The sequence below is a fragment of the Cygnus atratus genome, chromosome 10, assembly GCF_013377495.2.
Source record: "Cygnus atratus isolate AKBS03 ecotype Queensland, Australia chromosome 10, CAtr_DNAZoo_HiC_assembly, whole genome shotgun sequence".
Taxonomy (NCBI): Eukaryota; Metazoa; Chordata; class Aves; order Anseriformes; family Anatidae; genus Cygnus; species Cygnus atratus.
In genome coordinates, this window is record NC_066371.1 from 18,727,681 (window position 1) to 18,741,166 (window position 13,486).

At 41.6% G+C, this 13,486-nt stretch overlaps 1 protein-coding gene across 2 annotated transcripts in view; it reads right to left on the minus strand.

Moving 5' to 3' along the window:
• Positions 1 to 3,407, minus strand: part of IQSEC1 (IQ motif and Sec7 domain ArfGEF 1) — a 160,147-nt gene extending 156,740 nt beyond the window's left edge. For both annotated transcript variants that reach the window (XM_050712696.1, XM_050712693.1), the window contains exon 1: positions 3,369 to 3,407. The gene's annotated coding sequence lies outside the window, so the exon portion shown is untranslated. The remainder of the gene's footprint in view (positions 1 to 3,368) is intronic.
• Between the last annotated feature and the right edge of the window lie 10,079 nt (positions 3,408 to 13,486).

A 13,486-nucleotide genomic window follows, 5' to 3' on the forward strand; every position in this document is an offset into this window, starting at 1 on the left:
GATTTTTCTCTTCCTAATGGACATAAGCACGTTTTTCACATTAGCCTTTATTCTTTATGGCACTGACTCCTAATCTCACAACTGCATAACTTTCAAATTGACCTACAGAATGCAAATGCAGTCTAAACAAATCCAGGGGAAACAAACGATCTGTCTGGTGGGGAATCTATGCACAACTGAAATTTAACAAAATAAGAGGTCCGGATTACAATGTTCCAGAGAAGCTGAGAACTAGAAGAGTGGTTATTATAGGGCAAACTTAACTGGCTGATGGGGACAGGAAGTTGGTGAGGATAACGCAAGAAAAGCAGCCTGCCGAGAAAATACTAATTGCTTGATAGGACACTGGATGGATGCATGTTAATCATTTTCATTTTATGGGTCACTCAAAGACAAATCTGCTCAACAGTGTTATGAGAAGACATTCAGTGACAAGAAGTCTTCCGTCTTTCATTTTGCTAAAAAATAATAGCCTTGAACATTGATTACAGGTCCAAAACAGGCTTGTTTGACCGTTAGATTTTACATGCTGTTTCTTCAACAAATATTTAACCCTAGGAAAAGTTACCGTTTCACCTAATATCATCTGGAAGATTTTCTAATGTCTCCTCTATGATTGTTTTATTTGAGAGCTTTTAAACATCATAAAATTGTTTCATTCATAGTTAAAGAGCTGCATTTCTACCCCCTCATTTGGTAACTCCAAAATATTATTTCTTCCCAGATCTCTAAATTTAAGAGGACCCTTTACATTTACATGCACATACATTTACTGCCAAATAAGTTTTTATAAAGACAGTTCTGTAAAAAAAACCCAAACACGTATTCTGAAGATTATGTTTGCATTAGCATAAGAAATATGTGAACACAGAGGTTTCATAAAAGTGCATGGGATAAAGAGCAAAGTCGCAACATCTCTAACTTACAGCTTTATTTTTTTTTAGTGTGTGTAAAAGAAGCCTAGAATATCATCTAGCATAGAACTATTGTTTGAAGTATAAAGAAGCGCAATCAGGGATTCCATACCAGCCTGCACCTCTCTGCTGCAGGCTTCAGAAAAGAGCATTGATCACCAAATGCATACTAATGAGAGCTCGTGCCACAGAAATTAACACATATGCTGTGTGTTTGAAACTTAATGGTTCATGAGGCCATGGGACAGCAGCAGGAGCCATATTGCTGGATATTAAATATCATAGTCTCATTTTATGGAAAATAACTAAAACCAAGAAAATATTCATGTGCTTATAGCACACAGCTACTTAAAATGATTCAACCACTACATTTTCCAGTAAATGCCTGTTCAGTCAAGCTAAAGCTATTCCTTTTCCCACCAAATGTGAAAATTCAGCCACTTCTTACATCTATCCAATCCTTCCTCATCTTTCTCACCGACATCCTCCCATGGAAAAAAAAAATCACTAGAAGGAAAAGCATTGTAATAAAATCTGCTGTTCTCACAAAGGTTTGTCTAGCCTGGAATCAAGACGGCAGCAATACCTGGTTCTGGGAATCTTAGCCCAGAGAACGGTAAACCACAAATCAGCTACACAATGTTCTTAGTACAAGAAGATTTCAGAAGAGCAGAGGGAAGGGGGAAGCTGACATTGTTTCCTCCATTGTCCTACCACACAAAGAAACAGCACCAGTCAAACTGGGAGATGCAATAAAACCTCAGTCATGCTGAATGCTGTCCAGTGGAACTATGTTGAGCTGAAAACAAAGATGATATTATTCCGTAGTGGTTTTTTTTGTTGTTTGTGTGTGTGTGTTTTAGGAAATGATAGTATTGCACTTTCAGAAGATCATACACTGGAAAATAATGGAAAATTAACAACAGAGAGAAAGCCTGTAATTTAAATAAGGGTAAACAAAGCAGTTCACACTAATGTTTTGTCCAAGCAAAGTAAAACTACACAGTATGGAAAGATTCACATCCTCAACACCAAACACCTCAGAAAGGAGGACTTTCACCAAACAACTGCCAGTTTGAGAGAAAAGGATTCTGCCCCAACTTAATCAAAGGAAGTATGTGACTTTGATGCACTCTTTAATGTGCAGCTATGACAATAAAATAAGCAAGGCAATTTGATGTGCAATGTTAACAGTACTAAGCATTTTTTCTAAACTGAGTGATCAAAGTAAAATCTCAGTCACTGTGATGACTGATGGCGCAACAACCCCAAGCAGAGCTACAGGCTGGGAGATGAGTGGCTGGAAAGCTGCCTGGCCGAGAAGGACCTGGGAGTATTGGTTGATAGTCGGCTGAATATGAGCCAGCAGTGTGCTCAGGTGGCCAAGAAGGCCAACAGCATCCTGGCCTGTATAAGAAGCAGTGTGGCCAGCAGGTCTAGGGAGGTGATTGTCCCCCTTTACTCGGCTCTGGTGAGGCCACACCTCGAGTACTGTGTTCAGTTTTGGGCCCCTCGCTACAGGAAGGACATGGACGTGCTCGAGCGAGTCCAGAGAAGGGCGACCAAGCTGGTGAGGGGTCTGGAGAACAAGTCTTACGAGGAGCGGCTGAGGGAGCTGGGCTTGTTCAGCCTGGAAAAGAGGAGGCTCAGGGGCGACCTTATCGCTCTCTACAGTTACCTTAAAGGAAGCTGTAGTGAGGTGGGGGTTGGTCTGTTCTCCCACGTGCCTGGTGACAGGACGAGGGGGAATGGGCGAAAGTTGCGACAGGGGAGTTTTAGGTTGGATGTTAGGAAGTACTTCTTTACCGAAAGGGTTATTAAGCATTGGAACGGGCTGCCCAGGGAGGTGGTGGAGTCGCCATCCCTGGAGGTCTTTAAAAGACGTTTAGATGTACAGCTTAGTGATATGGTTTAGTGGAGTACTTAGTGTTAGGTCGGAGGTTGGACTCGATGATCTTGAGGTCTCTTCCAACCTAGAAATCTGTGTCTGTGTCTGTGTCTGTGTCTGACTCGTATGACAGCAGTCTCTGAAGTCTGTACATGTGATTTTATGATAATGCTGAGCAATGAAAAAAGAGTAATATTTAGACGCAATCAGTACTGCTCACTCAAAGCAGTAGAAAACTACCAGGGAAGGTCAACTCTTTTCAGCACAAGTTTACAAAAATCTGAGAGAGATGGCTTGCCCACGTGCATGCACAAACTCTCCATCTCCTTCATGCTCTTCTGAGAAGAAATACAGTGTTTAAAGCTAGAACTGAATTTCAAGTTGAAAATCCTGGAAGAAAGAGAGCTATCCCCTCTTTAAAACAGAAAAAAAAAACACAAACACTTACTCAATGCCTTTACTAGTTATACATCGTAAAATAAAATTATGTGATGTATAGTTGATGCAGACTGGAGGTTGTTTTTATTATTTCAAACCTAAAATTAACATCTATATTACTACAGTACCTGAGCGGATCTGTAGAGATGCTGCTTCCTGTTTCCAATGAGTTCCTGATAACAGTAAAAGAATAAAATTACAAGGTATTAAAACTATTAAAAACACTATGTCCATAAATGTCAAATGCTTAACAGCTTTACATTGGCTTCTTTTTTATTGATGTTTTAAAGTACATAGCATGACATTAAATATGGATATAAATATGGACGCAAAAAACCCAACCACATACAAAAAAATAAGAGCAGCTATTTCCTAAATATTATGAAGAGGGAATTACAGAAACATCTTTGCTCAACTAAGCAAAATGTGATCAAATGTGAACGACAATACTTTTGGCATATGAATGACTTACCAAGTTCTACTGTGTGCACCATTATATTAAATATTTCCAGAACCCGTCTTCTATTTTCAGTCCTGCACTGTGTGCACTAGCAATAAAATCTCAGCTCAATCCACCTGTACCAGTGCAGAACCTTGGAATATACCAACATACGCAAGTACTACAGCCTTCCTCAGGAAGTGTCAAAAAACTGTGAAGACTTCAGGCAGTGCTAACATCCTTGGAGCTGTGAGCTTGTTCCCCAGCAGGCACACCTGCATTACATTTGCTGGGATTTGTCCCTGAGCATATGCCTCCCTTCAGCAAACCATGAAGTTGATCCTTAATTCAGGTGTGTATGAAATTTCAAGATCCAAAAAGCACCCTCGGCAGAAGGCCTTCTAGCAAAGAGTAGCCACCGTACATAACCACATCGTGATCACAGAGGAATAGCACAGTGCAGCTTACAAGGGCATGCTCATGGCCACCTTGATTTCCTCCTCAGTACAGCTGCTAAGCAAAAACAACACAGCTGCATACAGCAGGAGGAGGGCGGCAACACCCTCCTGTGAGAGCCATGTTAAGTTCTGTTCTTGTATTTTGCCCTCTTGGTGGCTTTTCTCACACTGGGCATCAGATTTCCTAAATGTATTTACTAACAGAACAGCCATCCTTCAAATTCTTTGACTTCTCGTTCTCTACCCAAAAAGGCAACTCCAGAGTCTTCCAGAGGAATTATTGCAGCAGAGTTTAGTTAAGACACTGGGAGTACAGAGGTGACTACAACTACACTACTGTTCAAATAGCACAATTTAACACAAAGTGTGGTATTACTAACGAAAATTGCTCTCATTGTGCATGACTACAGCTTTATTAAAACACATATATGATAGAGTTACATTTTCAGGGTGAAATGAAAACTGTTTTTCCACAGCCTGTAATAAAATATTAGCCAAAGCCTTATAATGAATACAGCATCATCATGTTAGGAATAAATTTAAAAGGTTGTTTGTACTTATCCATTTATATCCCTTACACAAACTGCCATAAATTAACTTCTGCTCATATAGTCATCAATGTGCATGGTTATGGACGCTCATAAAATTAGCATTAGAATCGCACAAAGTATATTTACAGTGAGTATTTGTAAATCAATTGCAAACCCTTTATTTTAATGCCAAGATTACTAGTATGACTGCAAAAATAGGGAGGGCTGTGTGAGGGGAGGAGGTCACAAGCACAGCATCTGCACGAATTAGCTGTACGAGGATTGAAACAAGCCATATTGTCCAAATAACCCTTAACTAAAGCACACGCGTAGCTTTCAAATACGTTTTGAGGAACTTTTTCCACCCTGTAATTTGTTTGCTCTGAGTTCAAGATTTGTGAATAGTGATGAATTTTGAGGGGGTGGTTTACATATGTTGGCTTTGTGTCTCATTGTTAGCTTAACAATTGAAAAGGGTGAACTTAATTTACTTATAATTAAGTTTATTGCTTAATACAGTCTTCTGTGGAAGTGCCAACCTGCTCACCAAGCATGACATTTTTTCCTTGCCTTTAACACATTTAAAAATCTTCCCTTATCAGTTTTGGTCCTTGCCTATACTACATTATACTATAAATAAATATCTAAGAAAGACTGGGTGCAGACAATACCCTATGCATAACGAGGAGATGGTAATGAGACACAAGGCACCGCTGATTAGCCTCTGCCCCAGCACAGCCTTGATTGTGCCGGGTGACATTGAGCACGCTGTGACCGCAGGGACTCCTTACACAATCACGAGCAGCAGGATTACAGCTTCATTAAGGGCACCTTGTTTTCTTTCCAAAGAAAGACCCCTAAGGTAGGGATCCCCAATGACTGAAAGCTTGGCGATGCAGATGTTTCTAAACACGCAGGAAGAAAGCACAGTTTCCACAGCAACAATACCCATCTTGGGGCTGCCCTGAAACATGACTAAAAGGTCCCACTTTTACCAAGATAATTTTTCAGAGCTTTCCCTGCCGCTGCTACTAGCGGTTCGCTGTGCTGTTAGTAACAGTGTTTACACACTTGGTAACTGCAGTTAAAAAGCCCCGACCACAAGAAGCCACAGATCTGATCAGTTTGGCAGCTGGCAACATGGAGCCACAACAGCTCCCAATAAGCCCAGTGCCCAGAGAGCCCCACGGTGGTGGAAGGGCTGCAAAAGCTCCTGCGTAGCTGGTGGGCAGCCTGCGGGCACGTGGAGCCTCCGAGTCACTGCGCTGCCACCGGGGAGCTGGGAAGGCTCCTGCAGGGTCACGGACTCAGAAGACAGCCTGTGACGGTAACGTCCCCACGTTAGGGAATTCCCATCCTCGTGCAACCCCTTTCTTCAGTCAAATACAGACTGAAAGCAGCCCTCTGCAGGAAGGCTTATTACTGGTCATCGCGTGTGCAGATGAGATCTGCGAACAGCACCAAGCACGGGGCTACACAAGCTGGAGAGAAGACCCTGGGAGAGAACCACAAAGAAGTCCCTACTGCAGAGCACGAAGGAGACCAAGGACCACACCAAGGCTGGTTGGGTGCCCAGAAGCAGCTGTAGCCAAACCTTTTAACCTGGTCACCCACACTGACACACTCAACTTGCCTTGGTGGGAAGTCCCAGGAGCAGACCGGCAAAGACTGAAGCAAAGTTTAATGAGTAGAGACAGGAGAAATTAGGTTTAAAATCTATTAAGACCTCTGGATTTCAGGGTACAGAAAGTTAGTTAATTCTCATCAAATTTACAGAATAATCTTAGTGTAGTTACACAACCACTCCCCCTTCTTTCTTTTCTTCAAAAAAAAAATCTATTTAAGTCTTTTGTTTTCTTCCAAACATTGTGCCAAGATAGAAAGTTAATTTAAAACAAAAATAACCCCAAACCTGAACATAGCAGCACTATGCTACAGCAAACAAAATAATATCTCATTCTACATGAAGCAATTTCAGGATTGCCTGCTACAGGAAAGCCCATTAAAAAAAAAAAATCTATTTTAGGTTACTTCAAAACAAGGTGGGTTGGTTTTTGGTCTTTTTTTTTTTTTTTCTTTCTTCTTCGTCAAATTAACTGGATATGAACAAAACATTGCACAGCTGTAAAGAAAAATACATGAAGGTCTAACAATTCTATTTGTTCGTTCCATAATGGGATTAATTCAAAATTCAGGACATTTGCACTGCAGAAAAAAAATCCAGATGCTAAAGATAAAGCTGTTAAAATACACTAGACTTGACTATATATATATACATGCACAATTTCCACTTTGTTTGTATGCAAGAAATGAAACAAAAATAACTACTATTAACTGTAAAACTATGCCCAAGGAACTGGCTGAAAGTTGTGCTGAAAGACCGCCACCAAACAGAAGAGAATGTGCTGCAGAACAGTTCTGCATTAGCAGGGAAGTGCTCCAAGCAACCCTGCAGGCTGCTCTGTATCTTCAGTTTGTTTCCACAGAGTTTGCAAGGACCTTCTAGGTAGGGAGGTGAGGAAATCTGCAACAATGTCACGGGTAAGTCGGTTGAATGACATGTCTTCTTCATGCAAGTTCTTGACATTTTAGAGAAAAGGCAGAGGAATCCTTGCATGAACTGTAACTAAACCTAGAACAGAAGGCTGTGATTTGGCTTGATTATTTGGAGCTAACACGGTCAGCATGAAATCTGAAGAATGGGTGTAATTCTTGGTAGTGACAGTGTCTTTAAAGGACAAAAGTTCCATGAAATACAGATATGTACAACTTTTCAATTATGACCTTGCTTAGAGCTTGTATCTATGTCAGTCACCTAGCAAAAAAATAAATAAAAAAAAATCACAAAATACCTCACTTTTGCAGAATATTATGCAGAACAAAAAATATTCCCAAAGAATCATTGGCCTAAAACTTAGACAAGTGTTTCCTTATGCAGTAGGCTTTAGGTTTCCAAAGACAAAAAGATTAAATAAATTCTAGCTGTGAATTCTGCCCTGGAGCAACAAACCAGGCCGCAGGCTGTAACATCTGTTATGAGCACTGTATATACGAGTTGCTTATGAAAGTCATGTAGTGAGCAAACAATTCCCAGCAACTGGGTATTTAGATCATATTGCAAAATGCTTTAGCAGGTTTAAGTGAGGCACAAGAATAGTTTCTTGGTACCTTGAGCAGTAAGTTCTGTCTTTTGTTTTTTCTCATTGTCTTCCTTTTAATGATAAAAAAAACTGTTGATTTTTCATAGGTATGAAATGACTTTGAGTGAAGGCTACCTCTGAAACTTCATCGGATGGATTTCCTGATGCCATATGGACATAGAGAAGTTGGAAAATGAATACCTTGAAGAATCAATAATCTAAAACATAGCTTTCTTCAGCTCTGATAATAAACAAGGAGCGCTATTGATTGGGGAGACAGCATTAGAAAGACAGGCCTTAATTTAAGCTATTCTGTGTCTCAGTGTGGAACAGTGACAATGGAAATCATTACGGTATTTCTAAGAAAGATGTCAATGTGCCTGCAGCAGGTGCCAATGTGACAGAAGCACTTAGTAAATGTGCTCTTGCTGAGACCGGCTAAGCAGAATATAGTCACTGCAACAGTCCTGCCCTGTGTCTGTGCTACACGTCTTCTGCAGAGCATTTGTTAAATGATCTTGACTGAGTACAAAGTTATATGGAGGTTCTTACCACGCTGAGCGGATAATTTTGTGACAGTCCCCACGCTGCGGCAGCTCGATATGGCTGCATCCACTTCCTGAGGTTCTGCGGGCAGTTTCCAGCCCTACAGGCTCAATTCTGCTGAGTAACGCTATGGTCAGGCAGGAGCAGTCCTTCTCCATCACTGCAGATGGTTGCAACTGCTTCGTTCTCAGTTAACCCGAGGATTAATGAGACCACAGTACCACCTATCTTCATACTGGCAGAGACTACAAATAACTACATATCTTGATCAGGCATTGTGCAAAAAGCCAGAAAAATTTCCAGTGTGAGAGAAGTCAAGATGTTCTGGCATGAAAACGCACAATGGTGGCAGATTAAATAGTTGTAGTTGAAAAACCCACAGCTTGGTCCCAAATAAAGATTGCTTAAATATGTCATCTTTTGGCTGAGGAGTGAAATTCATCTGGAGTATCCCAGTACAAAGATATGCCGTCTGCAAACGTCAGCTCAGATGGTGTGTATGGGGGAAAAAGACAGTTCTGAGCTCTACCAAACCTTTGGTGCTAGAAGCAGCATGGTATTGCATCCTTCTAACACTGAGGAAAGGAACACAGAATAACATATTAAACATTTAAGACACTGCTATATATTGCTCAATGATTAATTGCTGCTTGTCACAGTTTCTCTGTACAAACTGGCAGGCTGCCGCAGAAAGGGAAACCTGATTGCAGCCTGATGATGTGATACTTCACATGCTGTTACAAAGGAGGACCAAATCATTTGTATTCCAAAACACAGCTTCATTAAATAGGGATAGTTACCCTGCTTGAGGACAGTCCGAAACCTAGCACTGCTGAACACTTGGTGTCCCAGTCTCACTGCTACCTTTGGTACGGAAGGCCAACGTGGCTGACCATAAAAAGCAGAAGGAAGGCAGCAAAAGGATCACGGCACAACGCCCTCCTGCAGAAGCAAAACTGGAAACCACAGTCCAGCCACTGCGTTAGTCACCAACCAACCTACTGACAAAATCATCCCTTCATATCCTGGGTTTTTATTTTCTATCAGTTCAGTCTAGGTAAGTTGTTTTCCACCTTAGCCCCACAGATATCTGTAGGAACACATGTAGCAGGGAGGGTAATACAAGGCACAGGGTTGGGGACTTTTGTATGGAAAATTACCATGAGATAATTAAGCACCTCACACACAGTAGCCAACTTGATAATTGTATGCCAGTTTCAATGCGATCATGTTGTGCTCACTTTTCCTCATTAAAACTGACAGCATTTCACGAACACGATATAAAAGTCACTTTGGTGAGCACTGACAGGACTCCCAGATACCTAGCTTGCCACCAACATGCTTTAGCTGCAATGTGAGCCACAGTCACCTTATTAAACATGTGAAGTACCACACGCTGCACCAGGTCGTGCATCTCTCTGCAATGCTGCAGTTCAACACCGTACACTCAGCTCTTTCACCTTCAGCCTGCTCCCGAGTAGCTCAGTGACCTACAACCCTGCAAAGTTACTTAACACAGAGCTTAACCAAAAAAAGTAATGAAATAACATTTGCTGTAGTTTTACCTTCCCACCTCTAGCTTCTGCTCAGCACATCATCTCAGCTTCCCTTTCATTAGCAGAGCCTGCCTTTACCCAGAGATCTGTCAAACCATCAGGGAGAAAGCATTCCCTCAAACGTGCCCTGAGCTAAAGGGAGCAACGGCTTGCAGTTCAGCATTCGCTTTTGTTACACAGCCAAACAAATGGCCCTGAAGGAACAAGCTGCAGGAAGCTCTGCTTTGAATATCATGGATCAGAAACTAATGAGGATAGTAGTTTCCTCCCAGAAATTAGAAGGAATCTGGTGGATGTATAGCTCGAAACTCTGCCATAATGTCTTTTCGGGATGGTGCATCATTTATCAGACACACAGCTGTGTCCTGCATTAATTAGTGCAATACATGGGACTGGAGCGGCCTCCAAGAACCGAAGGCGGACTGGTCTGACCGAATGCCTGCCCTGACCCCACGCCCACTTCGGACCGCTACCAGAGAGGGGGCCCAGGCCCAGCTGCTCCAACCCACTGCCGCCTCCTGCTGCTCTGAGAGGGCAAGGGGGAATGGCTTTACACTACAAGAGAGGAGATTTAGATCAGGTGTTAGGAAGAAATTCTTCACTGTGAGGGCAGCGAGGCCCTGTCGCAGGCTGCCCAGAAGAGCTGTGGCTGCCCCATCCCTGGCAGTGCCCAAGGCCAGGCTGGATGGGGCTGGGGGCAGCCTGGGCTGGTGGGAGGGGGCCCTGCCCATGGCGGGGGTTGGGACTGGGTGGGCTTTGAGGTCCCTTCCAACCCAAACCATTCTGTGACTGCTGAATCACTCAGTCCTGGGGCAGATTGTGCTGTCTGCAAATGGGAATGTACCAACGGCAGAAGCCAACAGGACACCTGCAGCGCTTCTGGTAACTACATTTCCATTTGGATTTCATTCAGAAACCTGTCTCATGGTAGCATGTCTGAACCGCAGATCGAAAGTAGAACAACCCAACTCCAGAGGCTTTGGCATAATTGCCTGCTAAGTAGGACAGAGCTAACAGTCACTCCACTGATATTAGTCACTGGAACAAAATCCTACACAAGTAGAAAATATGGTTCAATTAAATCTTTCTTTTGTATATGCAATTTAATAGTTTTACTGACATAACTGGTACCATTTACCTATGAAAACGTAGCATTCAGAAGAAGGACTAAGAATGTTAAATAAAACCATTGACATTCTCACATCTAATGTACTGTTCTCATACATTGAGCTTTGGATATTTTAATGAACCATTTATAAGAGAAAGTACTTAAATACATGTTTAATGCTGCTCCTAGAAATAGAAAGCTTTCCTCACTTGGGGCTTGAATGGCATAGCACATTCCTGAGTGGAGCTCTGCTGGGTCCAGGGGTTTTGCACAGCTCCTGGCTGGGAAGCTCACATTCCCTGTGCTCAGAGGGCAGCTGGCTTTCCCAGGTCTCTGACAGTTAAGGCTGGATTACAAGTCTAAGCAGACAATGATTGTTTAGAAAACCAACTGACTGATAAAAGTTTTTTGTTGGATCACTTCCAGACAGCGCATGGCTGAGAGACCAAAAGGTTTGTCCCAAAGAAAGAAACGAATTAGAAGAGGAAAAAAGGAAAAAAAAAAAAAGCTTTAGGAAAACTCTGAACAAGCTTTTCTACTTGACATACTAGAGACTTAACTGAATTTAAACTGGACTGTGTGAAAGCTACACATGTGCTTCCTTCCATTTCTCCTCCTTCAGGATGCACCCATTTGCATCACAGGTTTCTATCATAATTTAGAGAACCTTCAGCACAGAAGCATACCCAAACACTCATTATTATGATGTGTTTTCCAAACCAAAGTATAATCATGGTATCTCAAACACATTTTAAATCTGTAAGAAAAGTAATATCTAGGAAAGGAAGCCTTCTCAACGTCAACATAAAAGCCTTGAGGAAATAGATTAAGAAGCTCAGCTAGCTCTGTTAATTTGAGATGACTGTGCAAAGTTAAAAGTCAATTCCTGTAGAGGCAAAAAAAATAGAATAAACCAGTTTGTGCTTACAGACAAGACTGGGGCCTGCAGTCCCAGAGCAATCTGCAAGGCTAAGAATGGGGTGACTTGGGGAAGCTTCCTTTTCAAGAAAGGCTCTAACTGGAATTTTGTAGTAACACTTTGCACAGCAAAAGATGGTATTTGAAGAAGTAATTTTGAAAGACTCCCCCCCAGCTAGGTTTGCTCCTGCAATAGTATCTGAAGGTTAATGGCCCTGCCAGTTAAGTCTCTTCACCCCTATGCCTTTTTGGGTTTGAGTTCACCAACTGCGTATGCCTGGTATTTGGGACCCCACTTGGGATGACTTCAGCCAGGTTTTCCAAAGGAGCTGCAAGTCCCCTAGCCCTGTATTCTGAGAAAATAACAACAAAATCTTTATCACGGAGCCACCCTCTTGACAATAAATGGTTAAGAGCATAATATCCATTGGGCTTCTAATCAGCCTTGTTATTCAAGATGATATCTTGCCAGAGGAATTGCTTTCATATTAACATATCACAATGATGTGGGTTTGGGTTTGTTAGAAACAAACATTTGAATCACACTTATTCCCAGAGTTGCGTGAAGATCAGATGTTTATTAACAACCTTCACTACCATTTGCAGCTTAAATTTAGAACCATAAAAACAAAACCAACTGATACATGCAACATGGGAATAGAGGTCTTCCAAAGAAGGAAGAGATAGTGCATTGCTGATAGCAGCAGCCAGTTGTGCATCGTTCAATTTGAGACATTAAAGTTTCCAGATCTATGTTTAATCCCCTGTGAGGCAAAGGTCCAGGATGCTAATGTAATCTGAGACTGAAATGTTTGAAAACATCTTGTTCAGCAATTTGGTGGAACAAACTTATACTACATTAAAGGCTCTCATTTGTGTCTACTGTGGTCAGAAGCACCTAACTTTCTCTTTTTGTTTCTGCGTTATCTGCAAAGAAAGCAATGCTTATGAACGTCATAAAACTGAAAATGCTTTAACATTATGTGCAAGGCTTCTTAATTACTGTTAATTATGTTATTAAAGTAACCAAGTTAGGCTCACTGCTATTCATTCTGTATGACTGCTTACTCACAGCATAAATAAAATGTTATCACAGGGAAAAAAACACAGAAGCTTCAGATACTTTCTGGACACATCCTCACACTGGTACACATGCAGGTACCACAAAGGTCTAAGTTCTACAAGTATCCTTGCAAGGCATTTGAGATTGCATGAGTGAAAATAGCAGGAAACAAAGGCTGTTGAGGAAACGTAAAATGAATGTGTAATTTAAAACAAGTGTTTGACTATCACGTTTCCTGTTGCAAGCTATAGTGTTACTACTGTCCTCCTAAACAGCTAGTAACACCTCTGCACAAGTGATGCAGTGCAGTTAAAAAAAAATACTCAAGTATGAAAATAAATACATCAAATTGGCCCCATTACATTATAGCCTGAGAGCCGAGAGTTATGACTTCATCCTTCAAAATACAGAGACCACTTCTATTGGGTTATATCTCCTTTACGTGTACTTAGGAACTTTAGTTTGCAGGCAAAGTGTAGGATCTATTG